This window comes from Bombus impatiens, unplaced genomic scaffold (genome assembly GCF_000188095.3).
Source record: "Bombus impatiens unplaced genomic scaffold, BIMP_2.2 scf_0096, whole genome shotgun sequence".
NCBI lineage: Eukaryota > Metazoa > Arthropoda > Insecta > Hymenoptera > Apidae > Bombus > Bombus impatiens.
In genome coordinates this window covers 762,512-769,154 of record NT_176515.1, presented here as the reverse complement: position 1 = coordinate 769,154, position 6,643 = coordinate 762,512, and the positions used below count along the sequence as shown (strand labels likewise).

Genomic DNA, 6,643 nt, shown 5'->3' with positions numbered 1-6,643 from the left:
AAAAAAAAAAAAAAAAAAAAAAAAAGAAAAAGAAAAAATAAATAAAATAAGATAAAAAGAGCAAAAGAAACAGATGAGAGCATCCACTCGGTTGCAGTAGTTTCGCCTATCTGTTTTTGCTATCGCGGCCGATTGTCCGCGCGACTACGACGATTGTTCGCTCGGCCTTTCGCTTTCTGCGGCCCAGGCCGATTATTTTTGGCCCGAAGCCTCGGCCGCGCGATCAATCCGAACGAATCCGTGTTTGTTTGCTGTTCGAGATCCCATGGTTGTACTAACCCAAATTATTCACTCGCTGGAATACCTTCGATCTTCATTGTATCCAATTCTGGGAAGTTGGTCGAATCCTTGCGTAACGTAGTCGGAATCTAAATGAAGAATTTATCGACGATGGAGAAGAATGTTCTTTTTCCGTCTTTCTTCCAATGGTAGCTTTTGGTATCTTCTACGGAAAATATTACAATTTACCAAGTTGGTTTACCGAACTTGTTAGCTTCTACACCGTTAATCCTTCAATTTATCGTAACGAAAACTGCGAAGGAAACAGAGCTTGCTATTCCTAAATCGAAGGTATTCCAGACTCGAGAACGTGAAATTACGTTTAAAAATAAAAGTAAAAAAAGAATGAAAATAGAAAAAAAAGAGTGGAATAGAAATACGTAATAAGAAAAAAGCGTTCAATCGTCGTGCATATTCTCATACTTGCCGCATGTTTCATTTTTCCTTGTATTCTTTTTCTATCTTTCTTTTTTCTTTCTTATCGTGTCATGGTAAGTTTCTATGCATTTCGTTGGCATATGATTAACCGCACGTTCATCGTGCAGCTGTATTTTTCCTACTAATGTTTTCTACCTGCAGTTTGACGCGCCGGTGGGCTTTGCTCATCGTCTGTGACTCGACGGCCTTCGACGTGGCAAAACAATTATGAATAATCACGCGGCAATTTTGTAATGCGTTTGTACACGCTGACTGCTTTTCATTTTGCCCGGCTCGTCTCTCCTCGCTTCCCGCCAGTCTTCTTATTTGCGATCCTTCCTCGTGTTTACCTCTTTAGATTCTCTTGTTTTCCCACCAAATTCCCGCCGTGAATGTTGCTTTGCCGTATTAATCTTTTAAAGTGCCTCGGCGCGTATTTCTTTTTTAACGATTTAAAAAAACACGTTACAATTTCTTCTTCTTTTTGCGAAAAATATTTTCTTGCAAACGTCTGCTCGTGACTCATTTTTGTAATTAATACGATAAAAGCGCAATTACGGTTTGCCGCGTGTCGTCCAAATGCAAATTCATCGAATTTTCGAATGTAAAGAGTTTCTCTACGGTTAAAATTTCGGACTTTTATCGCAGTTGAAAGATACATACAGTTTCGAACAAAGTATTAGGTCGTCCGAAAAGTTTCTTTCCTTTTGTAAGGAAATAATAGATACGCAACATTTTTCGTTTTATACAGGGTGGTTGGCAACTGGTCTAATCTGTCGAACGTTGTAATCTTTATCTTGATAGAACAAAATGGATCGTACGTAATTCGATAAAATAATACAAGGTGGTTGGTAACTGGCAGTACAAGCGGAAAGGGGGTGATTCTACGCGAAAAAAGAAGTCGAAAATATAGAATAAAAACTTTTTTTTTTTAATTTTTCCATCGAGACAACGATCTACAGTGAGATACGTTATAACGAGACGCGATAAAGTGCACGCGTACCGGGCGAAAATTAAAAGTCGATTTTCTCGAAAACAAAGCATCGAACGAAAAATTTTTATTCTATATTTTCGACTTCTTTTTTCGCGTAGAATCACCCCCTTTCCGCTTGTACTGCCAGTTACCAACCACCTTGTATTATTTTATCGAATTACGTACGATCCATTTTGTTCTATCAAGATAAAGATTACAACGTTCGACAGATTAGATTTCATGTTTGTATACTTAATATACAAGGTACTTACTTGCTTACATACTATAGCGTTTTATAGAAATAGAAAGTCAGCGTACCGAGGCAATTTTTCTTTTCAAATTATTCTCACATCGATCACGTGGCAGTTTGCGAAATCCTTAATGATCTCTCGATGACATTTTCACCGGTTCTCAGCGAACGAATGATTTATCTCGCTGATGCTTCTGCCGTGATGTTTCCAACGACCAAGCACAGAATTCCAGTGATTTTTATAATCGTATGACTCTAATCGTACATCCTCGATTGTATCGTAACGAGGGATAATAATTTACAGCGAGTATTATACGACCGTGTAATTTTCAATTATGACGCGATTGCGTGACGAGGCAAAAAGACTCTGTAGTTAACGTAATTGTACCGAAATAGATAATAAATTCTGTCAAACATTATGGAATCTTTAAACGATTGGATAACTTGTGGGACTTTAAATAATTGACGTTCTTGAAAGATAAATTTTAAAGCTAGAATTTGATAATTAATAAACATCGGTGATTTTAATAGTCGCGAGAAATTGAAAACTTATTAATGTCGTTAAATCAAAGATTTCTTAGAATTTCTTCGCGTCGAAAGGATTATAAATATATTCGAGAAGCTATTATTTCGTTGATATTCGTAAAAGACGTAAACAGAAAGGAAAATAATTTAATTCGATAACTGGTTTCGTCGATCCGCAGGTAACTGCCACGAAATTGAAACTTATAACAAAGTTTCTCGGTTCGTCACGATGGCTTTCAGGTTCGACGTGTCCCGCTTTTGTTTCCCCGTTTAATTTGCGGTCCTCGCTCGTACGTGGATCAAAGCCAAAGAGAAACATTAAGCGACGCTTAATTACCATTCCGCGCGTTCGGTTAATTGCCGCAAAAACATTTTTGCGACCGCGGAATGATCATTTAATTACGCCCGGGAACAACAGACCGGATCAGTTTTATTTTCCAAGCTTTTGTTCCGCGCGTTAGATTTTACGAGTCCATTCGATCGCCACCCTCGCCAGACTACGCCAAACAGTTTACGTATTCAACTCGTTTCACGTTCCCTCTGTGTGTGTATGTGTGCGCTTTATATCCTGTAAACGTTAAATTGATATACACTTGAAATTCAATGAACACGCGTAACGTTATTACGCGCTTAAAAAATAGAAGCCGAATTAATACCATTTACTTGTAAAGTTTTGATCGGAAATATTTCATTCGATTGAATTTAACGAAGAAGTAAAATAAGATGGCACCGAATGTAACGTTATAAAAATACAAAAATACTTAATTGTCGTTTCTGTCAGAAGCAAGAGCAAGTGCGAAAGAGCAAAATTAAAAAAATACCCAAAAGTAGAGATGAAATGAAAACAGAAAAATGTGAAAATCGAAGCAATTTATTATTTAAAATTTCACAGAGTCGCGCATATAAAAATCACAAGTAAACCAAAGATTATTATTATATCGAGGATCGAAAGGTAAAGATTAAATCAAAAATTAGAGGAGCGCGTATCGAAACGATTTCGTACTATGTAACGCATAATCGTCACAGATAATCGCGCAAATACACGAGTCCAAGGAATTGAAACGATAAAATTTCTATCGCGACGACTCTCAGATTTCGCGTATTTTGATCGCATAGGAAAAAGGAAAGGGACGAGACGCGAAGTCGAGCAACCGATTTTCGTCATCGGCAATCGCCTTAAAAAATTAAGTCCGCCGCGAAATCCTCTTACCGCGATAGAAAATAGTTCGACCTAAAGAATAGGAGTAAGAACAGGGAAGGAAGCGAGGTTTTCGCGATATATATCCGCGTGGAGCACATCCGGTGCTTTCAGTGAGTGGGTCGGACAATACGATAGCGACAAAGGAGGAAGGAAAGGGTGACAGAGGACATAGAAAAGGGGTTAGTTGACGAGCAGCGAGACGAAGAGCAGGATTATCGGGTAAATCGAGTGGTTCTCGTCGTCGCTCGGATGTCAGCGCGTCTTTACGGCCTGCTACTTCCTGTTTATGTACTATTTATGCCCCTAACGATCCCTCGCCTATCAACCTATCGACATTCTCCACAGAATTGCTCGGACAACTCCTTTAAATTTATCGTTACGTCCGTGAATTGCAAGTGTTTCTTCTCACGTTGACACTCGCTTGTCTTTATCTTATCGTGGTTGTAATATCTATGAAATACTAATGTAGAAATGTTATATTATTAGTTTGTAGGCAACAGTGTGATTAATGCAATATCGTTCGCACTCGCGCGTAATCGAATATAAAACCCCGTTTCACGTATTCGTTACTCACTACTTTTACGACACAACAACGCAACGATCTTCGCACGACCACGATAAATTCAACTCTGACTCTCTCGACTCTCGTTACAATATTTTCCATGCTCGCTTTTTTCCTAAGCATACCTTGGTAACGCTCGCAACGCTCTTTGACAACGTCAACGTATCTTGACAACGCTAATAAACAATTACCCCTCGCGCCACGTCCTTCCCCGATGTCACACTATCCCACATTAATATGTATGCGTTACTTTAAATATTTATAGACAATTTGGATAACGTGGATGTTTATTCTTCTATTAGTTTTTTTCTTTCTTAAATATGCTTTACGTATGTCTAAAGAGTGATGTTCAAATGTCATTCTTCGTTTACATACTTTAAGAATTTATAATTTATGCGTCGTGTTCTTTCTTGTACCGTAGAACGCATTGTTTATGTATCGTGCTCTTTTTCGTACAGTATAACGAACTTACGTCTATATTCAAAAATTGTGATAGTATGAAGATTTTAGTATTTTATTTGTACTTTGCAAACGTCACTAGCAAGTTACAAATATCCGTAATATGAAAAATAAAACACGAGTGCAAGTGTCGAATCAGCGTTGAGTGCTTCGCTGTTATATTGCTTCGCCGCGATTAGGATAGTGACAGATTGGCGTTAATGAATCGGAGTGTTGGCAACGAGTGTTACTTGAACTACGTGTCGCTTTGTAGGCCTCCTCGATGGAGTATAGTATATCTATTCCGGAAGTTTCGTCGTTGTAACTGTAGTGCAAGTAAAATTGTACTCAAAAGATCCTTCAAGAGAAGTTAGAAGTTTTTCGTAGAGCGAGGAAATTATTAGCGATGCACGGTGTCATTGGAATTCTCTATCGCTAAGAAAATTAATGGTAAATTAGGTATTTAACTCAAGGTAGCTACTCGACTCTTCGTATTTTTGCCACTTCCCCGTCATTTTCTTTCAAATGTGTAAATTTGCCTCGACTCTGCCGTGCTCTTGCAATTTTTGTGTCTCGATCGTTCGTTTCAGTAAATAAAAATACTTGTAACGTTCTAGGAAAGCGTGAAATTACACGTAACGATTCTTTCGTTTCAACTTTTTCGGCTACGAGATTTTAAGACACAAAAATGTACTTTCGCGCTTTTAAATTTTCCGTAAATGCACACAGATGCACAGTCTGTTTGTTATATTTTTAATATAAATACAAATCGAAATCTAATTCCTTTCAACCATTGTAAGCGTTTCGCTCATTCCAGAAATTCTTTCTAATCGCATTTTTCAACGCGACAATTCCGGATCAACCATTGTGCCCATATTGCGGCTGACACGAACGCGCAATCATCGAATCATTCCCTTTTGTTATAGAGTCAATCGGTTTTTCCTCTTCGAATTGGGAGAAATTGGTCGACGTCGCATGCAGCCAGCCTGTTTGCACGTGCATTCGCGTCAAATCGTTTGCCCTAACCATCGTTGGTATCATAATGGCGTCGTGCAATCGCGCTTAGCTTCGAATTTCGATCGTACACCGCTAAGACTGCTGCTTTTCGCTAACGTTACATGTTTACCCGTTGTACGTCCTGTCAGTTTGTCTAGTGAACGATGTGGTTAGTGGAAAGCATTTTTAATTTAATGGTATTGACCGTAGAGATGTACATAGTCCACGGTACACAGTCTGGTTGAAAAGTAATGGGATTGCCAATATATTAATTCAAATGCTAATCGTATTTGTAGAAATCGTTCGTTTTATTCAGAGTATGTTCCTTTGGCATCGATTTACTTCAATGCCAAACATGGTCAACCGGTAAACGAATAGATTTGTGGAGATTTGCTTTTGAAATGGTTTCGAGTATTCTTTTCATGAATGTCTTTATACTTGGAACATATAACGTGTATTCAACGTTAATTCGTAGCCAGTGTTTTATTGGAATTCTCTGTATCAAACATAGAAAGTAATCGTAGAGGGAAAATCACGCGATTACGACAGACGAATGATCATTGCTGCATCGTTTTATTCTGTGAAAATTTATTATGCACGAGAATTCGGATGTGCTACGAAATATTATAGTATCGCTTCAATTGCGACTTGATTCGTATGGTACGCGATCGTAAAATATTACCCGAGAAATTGTAAATCGGTGAAAGAAAAATTATTTCAAACGAAGAATACTCTAACAGTGAAACGGATAACAATGTTGGATAACGAAACGATTAGCTTAGAAGCTAAAATGGTGGAAGAATGTTCGTGGTGGAAGAGAGGAGCACCTCTTGCAGAAACACTTCTGGTGTCTGTAAATACAATAATACAATAATCCCATTCCGCTTTTCTCGTTCTCCTTGCCGAGTATTTTTAACCGTAACGCGTAACTCGACCAATTGCACAATCCTCTATCTTCCTCGTCCTCTTTTCCGCTTCGCGTTCTGTTTTCTCGGCAAATAA

General features: G+C 38.3%; 1 protein-coding gene across 4 annotated transcripts in view; it reads left to right on the top strand.

Moving 5' to 3' along the window:
* The window catches only part of LOC100744401 (RNA pseudouridylate synthase domain-containing protein 2-like), a 181,859-nt gene that overhangs the window by 169,350 nt on the left and 5,866 nt on the right, over positions 1–6,643 (top strand). The window lies entirely within an intron of this gene.